Raw genomic sequence first — 19,047 nt, forward strand, 5'->3', positions numbered from 1 at the left:
TGTCAACAAGTGCCCACAAAAGCCTTAACAATTTTGTTTAAAAAGTATGACAGTGAACATGTGATACATTACGAGAGAGAAATGAGGCTGTAACAACTGGATGTATTCTATTTTAGTTGTTTTATGTTCACATTTAGATTTATTTTTAGTGTTTAGTCAAAAACCTCCCCAAAATCATGATCAGAAAGAGTGTTGTTGTTTCTATACTAGACACTTTCACAGGTTATCCCACAATCGCAACACAACATACGCATGTCGTATTGACACCGACTCAGAGGGCCATAGACATGGATTCCCAGGTAGATGCAGAGTTTCTTGACTTCCACAAGGCATTTGATACAGTTCCCCACAGTCGTTTAATGAACAAAGTGAGAGCATATGGACTATCAGACCAATCGCGTGATTGGACTGAAGAGCTCCTAGATAACAGAACGCAGCATGACATTCTCAATGGACAGAAGTCTTCCGAAGTAAGAGTGATTTCAGGTGTGCCGCAGGGGAGTGTTGTAGGACTGTTCACAGTACATATAAATGACCTTGTGGATAACATCGGAAGTTCACTGAGACTTTTTGTGGATGACGCTGTAGTATATTGAGAGGTTGTAACAATGGAAAATTGTAGTGAAATACTGGAGGATCTGCAACGAATTGACGCATGGTGCAGGGAGTGGCAATTGAATCTCAATGTAGACAAGTGTAATGTGCTGCGAATACAGAGAAAGAAAGATTCTTTGTCATTTAGCTACAATATAGCAGGTCAGCAACTGGAAACAGTTAATTCCATAAATTATCTGGGAATAAGCATTAGTAGTGATTTAAAATGGAATGACCATATAAAATTAATCGTTGGTAGAGCAGATGCTAGACTGAGATTCATTGGAAGAATCCTAAGGAAATGCAGTCTGAAAACAAAGGAAGTAGGATACAATACACTTGTTTGCCCACTGCTTGATTACTGCTCACCGGTGTGGGATCCGTACCAGATAGGGTTGATAGAAGAGATAGAGAAGATCCAACAGAGAGCAGGGCACTTCGTTACAGGATCATTTAGTAATTGCAAAAGCGTTACGGAGATGACAGATAAACTCCACTGGAAGACTCTGCAAGAGAGACGCTCAGTAACTCGGTACGGGCTTTTGTTGAAGTTTCGAGAACATACGTTCACCAAGGAGTCAAGCAGTATATTGCTCCCTCCTACGAATATCTCGCGAAGAGACCATGAGGATAAAATCAGAGATTAGAGCCCACACAAAGTCATACTGACAATCTTTCTTTCCACGAACAATACGAGACTGGAGTAGAACGGAGAGCCGATAGAGGTACTCAGAGTAGCCTCCGACACTTACCGTCAGGTGGCTTGCGGAGTATGGATGTAGATGTAGATGTAGATCCACCCGTTGATGGAAGCTTAAACCTTCGAAACGCATTGCGGATATAAATAAACGGTGACTGGTAACAGTAAACTTCCAGAATGAGATTTTCACTCTGCAGCGGAGTGTGCGCTGATATGAAACTTCCTGGCAGATTAAAACTGTGTGCCCGACCGAGACTCGAACTCGGGACCTTTGCCTTTCGCGGGCAAGTGCTCTACCATCTGAGCTACCGAAGCACGACTCCCGCCCGGCCTCACAGCTTCACTTCTGCCAGTATCTCGTCTCCTACCTTCCAAACTTTACAGAAGCTCTCCTGCGAATCTTGCAGAACTAGCACTCCTGAAAGAAAGGATATTGCGGAGACATGGCTTAGCCACAGCCTGGGGGATGTTTCCAGAATGAGATTTTCACTCTGCAGCGGAGTGTGCGCTGATATGAAACTTCCTGGCAGATTAAAACTGTGTGCCCGACCGAGACTCGAACTTGGGACCTTTGCCTTTCGCGGGCAAGTGCTCTACCATCTGAGCTTTCAGGAGTGCTATTTCTGCAAGGTTCGCAGGAGAGCTTCTGTAAAGTTTGGAAGGTAGGAGACGAGATACTGGCAGAAGTGAAGCTGTGAGGCCGGGCATGAGTCGTGCTTCGGTAGCTCAGATGGTAGAGCACTTGCCCGCGAAAGGCAAAGGTCCCGAGTTCGAGTCTCGGTCGGGCACACAGTTTTAATCTGCCAGGAAGTTTCATATCAGCGCACACTCCGCTGCAGAGTGAAAATCTCATTCTGGAAACATCCCCCAGGCTGTGGCTAAGCCATGTCTCCGCAATATCCTTTCTTTCAGGAGTGCTAGTTCTGCAAGTTTCGCAGGAGAGCTTCTGTAAAGTTTGGAAGGTAGGAGACGAGATACTGGCAGAAGTGAAGCTGTGAGGCCGGGCGGGAGTCGTGCTTCGGTAGCTCAGATGGTAGAGCACTTGCCCGCGAAAGGCAAAGGTCCCGAGTTCGAGTCTCGGTCGGGCACACAGTTTTAATCTGCCAGGAAGTTTCAACAGTAAACTTGTTGCTTCATTCGAACTCCCTTAATAATAGTCATCAGCCACAGAAGACTTATTTCTCAATCATTTCTTATTTACGTAGTATGTCGTACCAACCGAAATTTACTTGTTTCCTCTAGCATTGTATGCCTCTTCAGTCTTCAGTTGGCGAAAATCGGTAAAAATCGGAAGCCTTTCGTCAATTAGCATATTTGGTTGAACACCTGCCCGCCGAGTCCTACAACGCCGTAGCGAAGTACCAGCGTCAACTTCGTTGTTGCTCGCGAGCGAACTCTGTAGCTAAGTTTTTCTAGCTGCGAGAATATTTAGCAACTTGTTGCGTAAAACGAGTGAGAGACCGCGCTCCCCACTCGCACAATGCAAACACGCCAGACCGTTTTTGAAGGGTGCGCGCAAAGCAGTGCCGCTACAGGTTCTGCTCGCGAGAAACGCTTGCGTGCTTCAGGAGGATTGTATGCCACACGTCGCAGCGATTTGCTTGGCTGGAGGCATTGGGGTGTCGAAATGAGCGGCAGCGACTACTAGGCGACAGCTGCAATATTTGTTTCGCGCCAAGGGCACCAAGAGCACACATAATTGTCCCACTCTAATTATTGAAACATTCACCAGAAATGTCGGCTGACTGCATCTCTGCCTCGGAGGATGAGCAGCTTATCGTGTTAATATCCAAACACTTTATTTTGTGGAACATGGCTGACACCGAGTTGAAAAACTGAATGTAAAAGGAGTCACTTTCCGCAGAAATCGGAAGGAAAATGAATGAAACATGTAAGAAGAATTGCCTTTGATTATGTCCAATGTAAACATTTGTAAATGTATTTGTACTGAGGTTTAAACCAGTTATGAGGATGTTGTTGTTACGGCGATCAGTACTTTGAACGACGTTTAAAATTTGGTCCGTTGAAGTAATCTGTAAATCCGCTCCTCAAGTGAATCCCTCGGCTATGTCATAACAGCATAACAGCCGATGCCTATCACGTCAATCATGTTTTCCTTGGGCAGTTCACTATTTTCTGATATGCCTGCATATATTATTACCACCAACTTTCAAACGCGCAATGATCACCATTCAAAGCTAAGGGAAATTATAGCTCGTACTGAGGCGTTTAGACAGTCATTTTCCGTTGTGCGACCCGCAAGTGGAACAGAGGGTGAGGGGGGGGGGGGCGGGGGGGGGTATATGATTTTGGCGCGAATTGTGCCCTCCGCCACACACCGCTTGGTGGCTAGCGGAGTAAATATGTAGATGTATAAGGCAGTGGAAATTGGCTTTTCTCCGCATCGCCAATGTTGTACGCTCGTTCTTCACGATGTAAGAACATTTGTCTGACTAGGCTACTTTGTTGATCCTATTTATCTTACCAATAACATACAAACTTCCTCCTCTTCCTTAAATTCCATATACTTTCGGAGTGCCGAAATTAATAGGTTTTTGATCGATCACTGCGCTGTATGTTTTGCCTTTGCTGCCTCCGCTCGCAGTGTCGCCCCGCCGGACCTGTATTAGCAAAATGTTCCTCGCAACGCGCTGGAGCTTGCATGGCGCCAATTGGTCACACAGTTGCTCTCGTCTTTCGGAAACTGTAGCATCCACAGCCTTCGAACAATCTGTAAAAATAAATTCAAACCTTTCCGAAACTTTCTCTCTCCGTGACCCTACAAAAAGTGTAAAGGGAAAAAGTTTGTCGCTTACTACGTTGCGTATGTTGGTTTCCTAATAATTCCCCGTCATGCGTGACGTTTTAATTTATTACTTTACTATTACTAATTCTATCGGCCAGAAAATTTTTACACGTCACCGGTAGGTGCTACTGATGCCCAATATACAATTACGTTGTTGTACGACACATAATTCAGGCGATATGGCTTCATAGATGTTGAGTAGCGGTAAAAACCAACCTTTCTTAAAAGCTTAAATATTTCGGTTTCAATAGCACAAAACCTTCATTGAATATGCAGATTTACCAAAGTATTTATTTGCAAGTTCTGCCGTATGGTAGGTACGGTAGGCAATGATGTCTCTATCAACGAAACTTTCAAGTCCAGGTACGTTAGGAACTCCCGTATCTCCACGTACAATGACTACAGTGAGCCAACCATTACCATGAGAAAAAGCATCATTAATATCAATACTAAAATTAAGTCTACAACCACAAAAAACACAAGGTCCGTCGACAGGTGCAGTAGCAGCAACACTCTTAACTGGTATGCGATTCTTCTTGTCTCCAGCTGTTGTGGCGAACTCGATATTCTCGATGGTTTTATAGACTGTCGCCGTTCTAAACTGTCTATAAAACCATCGAGAATGGCTCTGAGCACTATGGGACTTAACATCTGAGGTCATCAGTCCCCTAGAACTTAGAACTACTTAAACCTAACTAACCTAAGGACATCACACACATCCATGCCCGAGGCAGGATTCTAACCTGCGACCGCAGCGGTCGCGCGGTTCCGGACTGAAGCGCCTAGAACCGCTCGGCCACACCGGCCGGCTAAAAAGGGGTGTCGGAAGGTAGTTCTCGTATCACTCATGTACAACTGTCAAATTATAAAAAGCAAAACTTTCACTTTTTACGTTTTGATGTGCCTAGCAAGCACACAGCGGTCTGCGGCCCGCACCCGACAACAAAAGACGCAAGCGTATTCCGCTGCACACTGCGATAAATTTCCACACCTAAGAAAACGCGGCTTACGGGAGTCCGTTGTGTGAGCCGAGCGCACTGTTGCCACAAATAGCACGTTAGCAACAGACGTCCGTTCGGTAGTGGTAGTTCCTCTGTTATGCTACTTTGACGAAATGACACAGCAGCGTGCACCTAACAGTTCAGGTAGTGTCTCTCCCGCTTAATTCTTAAACGGTCTTTAATTCTTGTTCTTTCCTGTCTTTTTCTTGTATCCTCTCTACCTACGCCCTCTGTAGGGCCCTGGATGGAGGCGACTCATGTTATTTTTGCGGTGAATGACGAAACACTTTTTAGATTTCACGACAAATGGCGACATCAGTTTCTGAACTCTGCAAGCCATCTTACAGTGTGTGGCGGAAGGTGCTTATGCTTCCATCGTCTTCCTTGTTCAGTTAACATGGAAAAAATGAGTGTCGGTACGTACGCTGTCGGAATTTCAATAGGAAACATTTGAGCACACTTGCTACTGGTCAGTATCTGTTACACGGCCTTACTTTCTTCAAACTGATACGCCTGTCTGTTTGACGGGGCATTACGAGAGATCGATTGGAGAAGATTTTTTTAAGGGGATCCACCTGGGGGGGGGGGTGGGGATGGGGGAAGTCTGACAACTCCTGCCCACCGAAGACTTCCAACTTGAAAGGTGTGACAAATTGTTTCAGAAGAGGTATCTAATGACTATAATGAGTTATTAAACGATTAAAGCTCCTTGTTGATTCCTAGAACATGAAAAAAATCCTGAAGAGCATGATACACAGAGAAAATGGTAAGGCAGACTTCTCGAGACCAGTATTTTACTAAATCCTCTAAGATTATCCCAGATTTCATAACTATGGCCTTCATAAAACTGACTTATAACGAGTAGACTACAGTGGCAGGAGAGGCCCAATGTTGATGGCGTATAGCTCTTTATATACATTAGTACAGTAACGGCGTCCCGAAAAAGGCCCTTTGCTCGCGAAAATGAGGTAGAAGATTTAATTTTTTTATCTTGTGTGTGTACTTGAAAGTGTGTAGAATCCAAGTTTTTGACCTGCAAACCCTCGGAACAACTTTTTTTGGCAAAAAAAGAAAGTTTGGCACTTTTTTCTGATTTTCAGCTATTACTCGGAAATTATGCATCCTGCTGAAATTTTTGTCATTTCCAGAAGAAGCATTAAATTTTGCGTCGACTGACTAGTTAAATGTCAAAATCGGTGCAGTCGTTTGGCAGCAATCAGTTGTCAAATTTCTGTCAGTTTTTACCAACTTGGTTAAAATGTCGGCTCCAATGCCTGTATCTCAAAATCGGTTACTCCAAATGAAAAATTTGAAATTATCAAAGCTACAGAATGTGAAATTTCGTGTTATAGGCATCTAGGCTTTGAGTTTTAGTCACTATTAAGAGTCTCGGGGTTCAAATGGAGCAACAGCATCTGTTTTATAAGGTTTAAGTGCACCTGGCTCCTTAGTACACAAACAGTGTGCAATCTTCCTAGTCCAGTGTCTCTTAATTCAAGGTTCATCATTTTATGAACAATATTTCACTTCGCATAGGGAAGTCTGCTACGTTTCTCCCAATGAGCATCAATTTCCTCGCCACAACAAAAGCAGTGTTTATTAAAATCAATTACCTTCTTGTATGATCGAAGATGAAGTGCTCAGTGTTTGTCAGAAGAAGTACAATAAATCAAAATTGATTAGATCGTCTTTGACACTATAAATAAACAGTAGGCCCTGCACCTTTACTTACAAGAGGTGCTTGCATTGGAAGACCACACAGATGCTGCTGAATTCAACAAATTTACAACTGAAGGCTACTTCACCATTAATCGAAGTGATAAATTTTGGTGTGGTGTATGATCTGATATGAGAACAGAGCAAACTTTAACGAGGGCAATGAAAGCGAAAGGCGGATTAACTGACGGACATGTATTTTCAGATTCTGTGCTCATCCTTACAGGATATTTGAGAAAAAATGGAAGAACTTTCTGGCGTATCCTCAGGAACTAGCCAGCAACACGTGAATATAAGAGCTTCACACGGAGATCGAAATCCAGCAGACAATGATAAAATGAATGATTGGCACTCATAACATCCATTTCTTCCCAAATGTAATATGCTTATGTCAATAAGCTGTGACGCAATTGGTGATGAACCACTCAAGATAGGGAAGAAGAGGATTCCTACCCTAAAACCCATTAACGTTGCTTCACAGACTACGTATTATCAAGCAATCCGATAAAGACTTGGAGTTCTGTTTCTCATTTGAATTTTCCCCATACCCTGCGCTGTTGTTCACAGAAGACGGTCTCAATAAGGCTACAAAATCATCTCTCTATGATGCATTCACACTTCTCCAACAGAATGAAGTACACAAAACAAAAAGTTTTGTAGTGGATGGTGGCTACCTGCACCAAAGGTTGTTTGACACATCAAAGAAAAGTTTAGAACCATCTGTATGCAATATGAAACATGCTTGAGAAAGCACAACGGATCCAAAATCACATTTATATTTAACGGCTACCCAAGTGATGCTTCGCAATAGGGAGAGAAGTTTTCTGAAAGATCTCATCGTTTGAAGACAGCAGGTTCTTCGTGAGATATCATTTTCGATACAGATAAAAATGCTGCAGTCTCACAGGAGAAGTTACTTGGAAATGGGGGCAACATGAACCGCCTGATTTTGATGATCATGAGGAAACTTGAGTATGGAGTATTCAGGTGCTATACGCAGAGGAAACTGAGGATTCATTAACTGTGGAAACACATACTACCCAAGTTACTGAGTCTGACACTGCGGCAACATTAAGCGAGGACATTGGCGTGCTTGTTCTCCTAATGGTTCGAGGAACCAACTACAACAACCTGTACTTCCATAAACTGGGAATAGAGAAATCAGCAGGAGCGTAGTACTCCAGTAATTCTTTCAATTTCGATCCTGGGTTTGCACTTTCAGGCATGCCTGCACAAGATATGATACCACATCGTCTTTTTCTGGCCAAGGAAAAAGGAAATGACTAAACGTTAATTGAGCAACAGCCACACCTCAAAGCCACTTGTTAAACGCCCAGTCTCATAAGACGTAATAGCAAAGACGGGAGAACAGCTGATGTTAGCACCGAATGAGAATTCCAACTGCGCGACTATGTACGACCTTTTTGTGAAGTCTACCCCGAGAAAATCTTTCAAACTCAGAAGGCAACCCTATCATCAGACGCAGCAAGGTAGCATTCATTGCGATCCTACCATTAGGTGCAATCTTAGCTGGGGAAGAAAGCTGATCTGTGCCAGTGGGCCTGGAAGAAAAACTTATCAAGCTTGTTTCCCGTAGCAAATGGTTCAAATGGCTCTGAGCACTATGGGACTCAACTGCTGTGGTCATAAGTCCCCTAGAACTTAGAACTACTTAAACCTAACTAACCTAAGGACAGCACACAACACCCAGCCATCACGAGGCAGAGAAAATCCCTGACCCCGCCGGGAATCGAACCCGGGAACCCGGGCGTGGGAAGCGAGAACGCTACCGCACGACCACGAGATGCGGGCGGAATTTCCCGTAGCGATGACGAAAGATGCGACGCCACACACGCTACTGAGGTTTCCTGCGCATTCAAAACATAATGGTACATATGGCTATGAGCACTATGGGGCTTAACTTCTGAGGTCATCAGTCCCCTGTAACTTAGAACTACTTAAACCTAACTAATCTAAGGACATCACACACATCCATGCCCGAGGCAGGATTCGAACCTGCGACCGTAGCGGTAGCGCGCAAAACATAATGCACAGCAGTACATGGATGCCTCAAATATGTATTGAACTGCTCCTCTACGTGCAAACACTGTTGTGGCTTAAAACTCACCAGAAACTGAGCTCGACGAGGGTGAGGAAGAGATCGAAGATAGGTTCGAGGACGAAGAAGCTGGTGACGGTGCCGCAATAGATTCTGCAGATCAGATGCCGGACCGGGACCTGGCGCAGTCTCCCAAATAACGTCGATGGAGCTGAAATTTGATAAAATGTGAATCTCTGACATTTAAATTGTGTTTTATTAATATTGTCATGCCCTTCTATTTCTTCAGTTGTACAATTTTTTATATTACTCATACGTAAATACATATTGGCCATTGCTATGTACTTGGGTTTTATTATAGCAACCCACTCTCACCAAATAAGGCGTGGACAAAAACGAATAAAAATACAAATAAGTGAAGAAAACAAAACAGATACACATAGAGAACGCATATATGCTTATTAGGGAGCCATCTTCCCTCTGGAAAATTCATTTCATTGAATAATGACTTAAAAAAAGAAACAACAAAATGGAATTACTTTGGCTTTCAAGTGTAGGAACGCTTAATAATGCCTACAACTGAAAAACTGGATGCTTTTGTGACTTGAAATTTCATTCTCTACAACTTTGATAACTTGACATTTTTCATTTGGAGTAGCCATTCTTGAGTTACAGGCGTCGGTGCCGCCTTTTAGCCAAGTTGATAAAATGAACGAACTTTGACAACTGATTGAGGTCAGACGGTGGCACCGATTTAGGCCATTCGAGGCAAAATTTAATGGACTTTCATATATCACACAAATGTGCCAGTAAACTCTTTAATAATGACGTAAATGTGTGATCTCCTGGGATCGAAATTTTTCTAAATGGTCGTCCTCAAAGAGTTGATATTTACATGAAAGTCCAACTCTCTGTGACGTAAAAAAATTCATCGTACATTCTCGCACGTTGTTCAGCTTGCATAAAAGCAAATTTACTTTGAAACTAACGCTTTTCAAACAACCATTCGCAATATTTTCCCGCGACCTCTTAGAAATAGGTTCGTTTCAACAGTTGCCAGAGAGCACGAGATAATAGGCGTCACCGCGCTTGCGCAGCTACTATGACGCAGGAAACCCGTATGTTCGTACGTGTAAAACATTAAAAGATCTTACATTACGTCATAAAAGAAAAAAGACATCAGAGGATATTCCAAGACCATCGGAATTTTGTGAACCATGCTGAAATGGCCGAGCGATCTAAGGCGCTGCAGTCATGGACTGTGCGGCTGGTCCCGGCGGAGGTTCAGTCCTCCCTTGGGCATGGGTGTGTGTGTTTGTCCTCAGGATAATTTAGGTTAAGTAGTGTGCACGCTTAGGGACTGATGACCTTAGCAGTTAAGTCCCATAAGACTTCACACACATTTGAACATTTTTACTAAAATGCAGAGAATTTGGCTTACAGCGCACATTTGTATGTCCAGATATTAGGGAATAATGCCATACGAGCTATAAGATGAAAAGATGCACTTTTAAAATATAGCGAACAGTTGAAACTAGCCAACAGTGTGGAATTAAACACTTACTAGATAGTGGTCCCTCCCCCCCCTTTCCCTACCTCGAGCGTTTTGAGGTAGGACGCCAAAAATTAAAATGCACATTTCTTCAATCCTTATGTCCTAGCATTTTTTTCTCTTGCTGCTACTGCTTACACAGCTAACAACCACACTTCTGTAGCCAGAAGCGGGAGAAGGTACTACACATGCGCGACTCAACTGCGCATGCGCATGAGCCCGATAGCAACTGCTCAAACGAATCTAATGTAAACAGTGGTGACGTTACGAAGCATGGCACAGTCTTCCTAAAGCCTTTGACACACTTTGTTGTTGGCAGACGCTTTTGTTTTGAGCACATGCGCGTTTCTTTTGCAACTTAAGTTTTATTTTCGTTTTTTTTTCCTCTCGTTCATGTTTTGTTGTTGCAATATTATTCTGCATGAACGGGATACAGTAATCCCCTTTGTCAGAGTATTGCTTCTTACCAGTCAAAATAACAAAAAATTAACTGAAAACTAAATCAAAAAAATTCCCGGAATTCTAAAAAAATACGTGGGTTTTTCCCGGTTTTCTCCCGGATGAAAAAATTCCCGAGTTTTTCCCTGATCTACCGGTTGTCCCGGGTCGTATACACCCTGCAGACGACTTTATAACTCCATCGGCTGGTGTCTTACTTAACGACAGTAAAACGTTTTATACACTAGCTAAGGGGTCCAGTGATACATTACACGCGTAATTCGGCCTCATTCCTTGTGGTCGAAGACACATACCATCGCTGTGTTTAATCGCACAATCCTTATCTCAAAACGCTCGTGCAAACGCAGTATTATTTCCCATCATTTACGACAACGTTATACAACAGTAGAACTGGGATCCACTAGGCTCACAAAACATTTATTATTTTCAAAGCCTTCACCCACACGTTTCAATGTATGTGCGTCACCATGAATGAATATTTAACCCTTCTTCTCTCTCAATGTTTTAACTTACGGCAGAACAGCTTAGAAATGGGAGCTGCTGTTTCGATAACCGTAAACGTGCAGTCGCTTTTAGGATCAGCTGAAATAAAAAAAAATTTGAGCTGCGAGTGGCAGTGCCTTTGAAAACCGAGGATCATGGAGAGACATAATTTATCCCGTATCCCTGGCAAGGCGCCTTGTAACAATGTGCAGAGATTAGAACACCACGACTGCTACTGGTGTGTCTGTAAAACTTGAAGGCGTTTTGATCTGTATTTACTACTTGCACATGGCGAAGTTAAGATATTTGCCATTGCTGATGGTGGACGTTGTAGCCCCGTACGGCGAATATTGATAGGTCATTAGTTTTTTTAAACTGGCCCAGTCCTGTACGTACATCCTCCATAATGGGGTCATTCCGTGACAAGTGGTCTAGTAGTTCCGGCATGATCACCACGGATTTTGATGAAATTTTGTACGAACAATCACACATACTCCCAAAGAACACTGTTAAAGTTTCGCGATCATTAATTCAATACTTCCAGAAATACAGTCATTTGTTTGATCCCATAGTGCAGCTATGGATAGTGCACCCGTGAGTTTTCGGCAACTATGAGACATAATATCTCTGGTAATATTTTCTTGACAGAAACAAAATTTTGTTATTTTGTGCAACGTTTTGCGCTCTCTTAAGCGAAATAATAAAGAAAAATTTCTTGGGTTATTTGCGTATGGATAATTTGAAGCAAAATCGGCAAAAAAATAGACGCTCGGAAGAAATGTTAAGTTTACCTTTTTCTATCTCCGGAAGTAATTGCGGAATGCACCTGAAACCTTGCGCGTAATAATCTACCAATACAAGATCTAGCAACCTCATTCTGCTACTGCTTTCCAATAGTTTACAAACTAAGGGCAAAGTCGATGATTTTTCTACAAAACGTCAAAAATGTCTATTTTTGGCCCACTTTTACAAAAAAAAGTGGCTTCTGCAAACTCTTTTAAAACATTTTAACTACAAAGATAAAGTTCTATTCCACCTAAAGACTATATTTGGTTTTGCAATGCGAGCATGTAAGGCCCTAAAAAGAGACGACAGTGTGAAGGTGCACTGAAAATGGGCACATACTCCACTGGCACTCGAAATAAATCTGACATCATCTACTATGTTCTACAATTATTTACTTCCCCCGGTGGAAGGCATTGCCAAAAGTTTTGAAAACTAGGAAGTGAGAGAAAGTCCGTATAACGAAAAACTTTAAAAAGGGGTGTCTTTTGTTACGATTCATCGGGACATATTTCTGTCAGTTTTTCTGCTATAGCTACCGAATCAAACTGGCTATAACCTTCACAATTCAACTGTGTATTAGCAAGGCAGTGGAAATTGTTGTAGTACAACTGTTGCATAACAGCTGCAGCACACATTGTATAAATAGCCTGTAGGTTTTACACCACTGTCAAATTGTGTAAATTTTTGTGAAGTTCACAGCAGTCTTCCTGACTTTTTTTGCGATGGATTCGTGTTACAGAGAATTATTAGTATGTCTTTTTTTGTGTAATGCTATTCATTTATTAGTTTAATTCCGGTTTAAGATATAGCGTTCTTAGGGTTAACATAGTTTCGGGTTGATGTGGAACATTAGTGCGCACATGAAAAGCTTTATAAATGTGTTGGTATGGCCCATGGTGATTTAACCACTGCTGGTTCCTTTTAAAGTGAGAAAACCAGAATCCTCATCGCCATTGGAGCCAAGCCTAATAGCTGTGATACAGCTGTCAAGGATGAGTTTCTTTACCACAGGTTCCAAAACCTGATAAGGGTTCACTTACACGGGATACCAAGGTGACGATACGTTTCTAGAAGTGTCAAGCTAAAACCAGAAGAGGTTCCTTTTAGGATCCTAAGCTTATGTTTACTTCTAACTGCTTGAACTTTTTTACAGGTTTCATTAATTAGCAGTAGACTGTCATGAGGATAACTATACTGCCGGCCAGATGATGTCACTGATGGGATCGTTTGGGAAGAAATATTGGTAAGACAGAACCCAAAAATTACACTTTTCTTATGTGATTACCTCAGATTATTAGCGCCACAAAAAAGAGGAAACTGTTCTTTTTATTGGCTTCCTCATCCCACTTCAGTTTTTATAAAAAGCATTTTGTAGAGCTGAGTGCTGTAAAAATGCCAAAATGACTAATTACTTGCAATTTTTATGACTCAAGCTCATTTCCTAGTCATCAGAACATCTGATATTATCTTCCACAGACACTATTAAACAACTGTAGAACATAGTAAAAGCTGTTAGATTTAATCTTAGAACCAGCGGAATATGAGTCCATTTTCAACGCACCTCCACCTTGTCATTCTTTTTTAGAGCTGTTATTAGCTCGCACTGGAAAACCAAATACAGTTTTTTAGGTGGTTTAAAACTTGGTCTTTCTAATGAAAACAGTTAAAAGAGTTGTAAGCAGACATTTTTTTTGTAAAAGGTGCACAAAAGTAGCCATAGTGGAGTTTGTTAGAAAAATTGTCATTGTCGCCCTCAATTTGTAAACTATCGGAAAAGCAGTAGGAGAATGAAATTTTATATTCTAAGGCCTTGTATTGATAAGCTATTACGAGTGAAGTTTCAGGTGTATTCCGCAATTAATTCCGGAGATATAAAAAGATACAATTCACATTTTTTTGAGTGTCTAATTTTTCATCCGACATTACTTCAAATTATCCACATGCAAATCGCTCAGGATAACTTTTTTTATGAATTCGATGAACAGAGCGCAAAAATTTGTACAAGGTCGCTTAGTTTTGTTACTTTCAAGACAATATTACGGAAGATATTATGTCTGCAAATTGCCGAAAACTCTGGTGTGCACTGTTGGTGGCTGCGCTGTGGGGTCAAACAAATGACTATATCTGTGCAAGTATTAAACTGGCTCAAGTAAAACTTTATCAATGTTAACTGGGAACATGTGAGAATGTGCACACAAAATTTCAGCAAAATCCGTGATGGTCATGCGGCAACTTTTATCGGAATTTGGCCACCTGTCATGGAATGGCCGAAATGGACTTGATTGATATTAGTCAGTATAAGAAAAAGTCCAAAATACTCCACTAAAAATTAGATCTGACACTTTCCACCCAGATGGACTTATAAATAAATTTACAAGATAGGATTCGGTGGCCCAATGGTAAAGAGGCAGCCAATAAATCCAGAGATTCAGGTTCGATTACTGATAAATCCCAGGTTCTTGTCGATGTGAAAAATGCCGGGTTGCACTGTGATTTGGAATCCATGTTAGAGTGTTCGTCCTCCTATGATTAGTTGGGTCAGTCACTTGAAATAACTGCTTTGCTTAACCAAATTCAAAAGCCTTTTCAAATAGCATACGCCTAACAATGCTAGTAAAGGACGACAATACATGTTACAACTGAAACTGTATTATTAAGTACCATTACTCTTTTTAACGGTTGCCACTGTCATTATTACACGAAGGGTAACTGCCACAGCCGTAAATCAGTCAACGTGACTGCGTGGCAGTTGAAGTAAAGGTGGATGAACATTAATGTTCTCTCGTAAATAACTATTTCGATATAATGCGACAGAGCAATCAGAAAACACATTGGCTGCTTAAGAACCTTTGTTTGTAGGAGCATGATTCAATTGCTTTGATTGCCCAGTTTTGTTAAGGACACTAATGACTCCAACATCTACATCTATATTCTGCAAACCACTGTGAAGTTTATGGCAGAGGGTACGTTCCACTGTACCAGTTACTAGGGTTTCTTCCCATTGCATTCACGTATGGAGAGCGGGAAGATCGAATGCCTGTATGCGTGCTGTAATTATTCTAATCTTATCCTCCCGATCCCTGTGTGAGCGATATGTATACGTTGTAGTATATTCCTAGAGTCATCATGTAAAGCCCGTTCTTAAAACATTGTTAGTAGACTTTCTCGGGATAGTTTACGTCTATCTACCCGAGTCTGTGACTTTAGTTTCTTCACTACCTCACTGACACTCCCTCACGGATCAAACAAACCTGGTGCTGCCCTTCTCCGTACACGTTCAATAATTCCTGTTAGTCCTATATGGTACGGGTCCCACACACTTGAGCAATATTGTAGAACCGGCCGTACGAGTGATTTGTAAGAAATCTCCTTTCCAGACCGTTTGCAGTTCCACAGTATTCTGCCAATAAACAGAACTCTACCACTAGCTTTAGCCACAACTGGGCGTATATGATTATTCCATTTCAAATTCCTACAAATTGTTACACCCAGGCATTGTATGAGCTGGTCGACTGCCACAGTGACTCACTGATATCATACTCATGGTGTACTATGGTTTTTCGTTTTGTGAAGTGCACAATTTTACATTTTTGAACATTCAAATCAACTTGCCAATCTTTGAGCCACTCTGAAATCTTATCAAGATCTGACTGAACACTTATGCAGCTTCTTTCAGACAGTATTTCGTTATTGATAACTGCGTCATCTGCAAAAAGTCTGAGGATACTGTTTAAATTGCTCGCTAGGTCATTAATATGCAGTATGAATAGCAAGGCTCCCAACACATTTCGAAGGCGGACACCAGAAGTTACTTCTACATCTAACAATGACTCTCCATCTAAGACAACATGCTGCGTCCTCCCTACTGAAAAGTCCTCTATGCAGTCACAGATTTCACTTGATACCCTATACGATCGTGCTTTTGACAATAACCGTAGGTGTGGTACTGAGCCAAATTCTTTTTGGAAATCAAGAAATACTGCATCAATATGACTGCCTTGATCCAACGTTTTCAGTATGTCACGCGAGAAGAGCGCACGTTAGGTTTCATATGATCGATGCTTTAGGAATCCATGCTGGTTGGCACGGAGGAGGTGATTGGTCATTTTCAGGTCTTCACGTTACGCTCTCCGATTTAATACAGCTTTAACGAAGCGAGTAACTGAAGCTGTAACTTCAGTCTTCTACAGGTGCGGAATGTCTTAGGCTAAGCACCTAAAGCACTAAACGTAACAGTAATGACTGTTGGGAAGTTGTGTTGTAAGCAACACAGAACTTGTTGCAGGCAATAAGCATACCCACTGAGTATTCAAAACGAATAGCACTGCCTGCAAAAGGCCTGTTTTAATCTGTTGGGACATTTAACAACATTACACGTCCGCTATCGAATTAAAGGTTCATTCTGACGACAATGCCCACCACTCAAACGTTCATTTCGGCAACAATGCCCATCCCATACCTCACTCACGTAAACTACAGCGCCTTAAAATCATCGAGATGCGACCTTCCTTTAAAATACTTCTTGCTGCTCACATGCTTCAACAGAATTGCCAAACCCAGTGCATGCTTTTCATTCACTTATTTCAAAATTTGTCGAAAACTGCTTATTAGAGGAAAACACGCACAGACGTAAAACTAAATTAAAATTAAAAATCTTTACACATTCAAAGACAGAATATAGTATTCCAAAAAAAAAGAAAAAAAAAAGACTTTTACAGTGCAGAAACAACGCCAAATTTCTAACCAATGGTGAGAAGTGAAGATTACCAGGCAAATTCGTTGAAGTTTTTCGCCTGTAAACCTAAGCAAAAAAAAAAAAGGTTCAAATGGCTCTGAGCACTATGGGACTTAACATCTGAGGTCATCAGTCCCATAGACTCAGAACTACTTAAACCTAACTAACCTAAGGACATTACACACACCCATGCCCGAGGCAGGGTTCGAATCTGCGACCGTAGCAGCAGCGCGGTTCCGGACTGAAGCGCCTAGAACCGCACGGCCACATGGCCGGCACTGAAGCAAAGATCACTTCAGTTACTGTTATTATCAAAAGTTCAAAAGAAATATGCGACGTGTATTCACGTAAGATACATTTCTATTTCTCTTGCTAAAATGATAATTAAGCCCATATTATGAACTTCAGTGTATGATTCACAAAGTGATTAATATGTCAGGACTGTGCAACAATAATAAGACGAGCGGTTTTTACTGTTATATGCAAAAGCTTATTGATAAATTAGGAAAAATATTTGTCCGTTAAATTTAAAATAACTAAGACACAAAATTCAAAAACTCGTCGAATGCGATTACTTCAGCAGCGTTGACTTTCCCTTGAGCGAAAAAGTTCTTCACAGTCCCTGTAACGTCTTCAGCAAACACGTCGGTATACGAATTAGCAACGTCGTAAGAAACCAGACGATCGCATTCTGGAATAGTATCTTGACGTAGTTCACCAAATTCATAACTGTTCTTCAACCAGTATTATTACTGAGAGACGCATACACGCTTTCTAATTTTCTTGCTCGCCTACTTTAATATTATGGACATGTAGTGTGATTTACTATTGGGCGACCCTTGCGGACCTCAACTCAGGAATTCGTGGAGTCATTAATTTCGAAGCTGACTTCAGAATACTGAAATGAAGTATTGTGTAATTTCTTGTTAAATTCGCCCTGAAAACTCGAAATCGGGTTTTGTCTCTCTGAATGTTGCCACTGTCTGAAAAGAATTTATTTTTTTAATATACTCTTTATCCGACATAAGCATCGCTGTATCCCCTTTATCAGTCTTTGTTACCATTACGTAAAATAATGTCAGTCGTATCAACAGGTGTAATTTAATTATAGTTCACTGATAATTCCTTTGTAAGTAAAAACTGAACATGTCTAGAATAAACAAGCTACGCAGTTTTCGGTTAGACAGATGACGACGGTACCAAGAAACCGACAAACTATTCACAAAGAACCGAGTACTTAGCAGCCGAAACACACATGAAAACGAAAGTGTATTTGCGTTCCACAAAGTCAGACCTGCACCGGTACATCTTTGGCCAACAAGCACGAATTTCGTCCACGGAGCTCACTACTTCGATAATGGCCACTCTCAAATGGTTCAAATGGCTCTGAGCGCTATGGGACTTAACATCTGAGGCCATCAATGCCCTAGAAAACAGAACTACTTAAACCTAACTAACCTACGGACATCACACACATCCATGCCCGAGGCAGGATTCGAACCTGCGACCGTAGCGTGTTCACTCCCGACTAGTAATAAATGTAAAAGCGTATTGTCTTTTCCTACCTCAAGGTTTTTTAGATCACGGGTGGCTGTCATGCGATTGTTGTGGATTATAATTAAATCATTATTATCAGCTAAAGCTAGCTGACATCAACTGCTGTGTAACAGCTTACTCTTCGACGTTTAGAACTTTGCTCCGTTTTCTTATATTATGTACGCATGTCGTTATTCCAACAACTGTGTAGAAAATATATCAGACGAAAAGTGTTCTTACCTTTTGTTAGCAGGCTGCTGCGAACTCCACCACAAACAGCTCGTAACACGGCGGTGCCACATGCACTACTGACGAATGGCTGCCAACCACGATACTGCGTCGTCGCCGAGGAGGTGGGTGGGTGGAGTGAAGCTCCGCTCCTTCCTGCAGCACCGGCCAATCGCGGGCTCGCTGCTATCGCAAGCCACACCCCCGTCGGCTTTGTTCCGCTTCTGCCGGCGTGGCCCGTGTTACACTGCACAATAACCATCAATGATCTTCCGTTAAAAAATCTATAAAATATTTGCCTTTGCGCTGCACTGCTTTTACTATACCTTCTGTATCTTTTATGGGAGGACGAGCATGGCCCTAGGTTTTATAAAACATTAGTCAAAGATATT

The 19,047-nt window shown here is 41.8% G+C and overlaps 1 long non-coding RNA gene across 1 annotated transcript in view; it reads right to left on the minus strand.

Moving 5' to 3' along the window:
- Positions 1-18,743, minus strand: part of LOC126249649 (uncharacterized) — a 109,831-nt gene extending 91,088 nt beyond the window's left edge. The window contains exons 1-2 of the long non-coding RNA XR_007545636.1: positions 18,668-18,743; positions 8,946-9,087 (exon numbers count right to left, since the gene is read on the minus strand). This is a non-coding gene — a long non-coding RNA (uncharacterized LOC126249649). The remainder of the gene's footprint in view (positions 1-8,945; positions 9,088-18,667) is intronic.
- Between the last annotated feature and the right edge of the window lie 304 nt (positions 18,744-19,047).

The sequence above is a fragment of the Schistocerca nitens genome, chromosome 3 (genome assembly GCF_023898315.1).
Source record: "Schistocerca nitens isolate TAMUIC-IGC-003100 chromosome 3, iqSchNite1.1, whole genome shotgun sequence".
NCBI lineage: Eukaryota > Metazoa > Arthropoda > Insecta > Orthoptera > Acrididae > Schistocerca > Schistocerca nitens.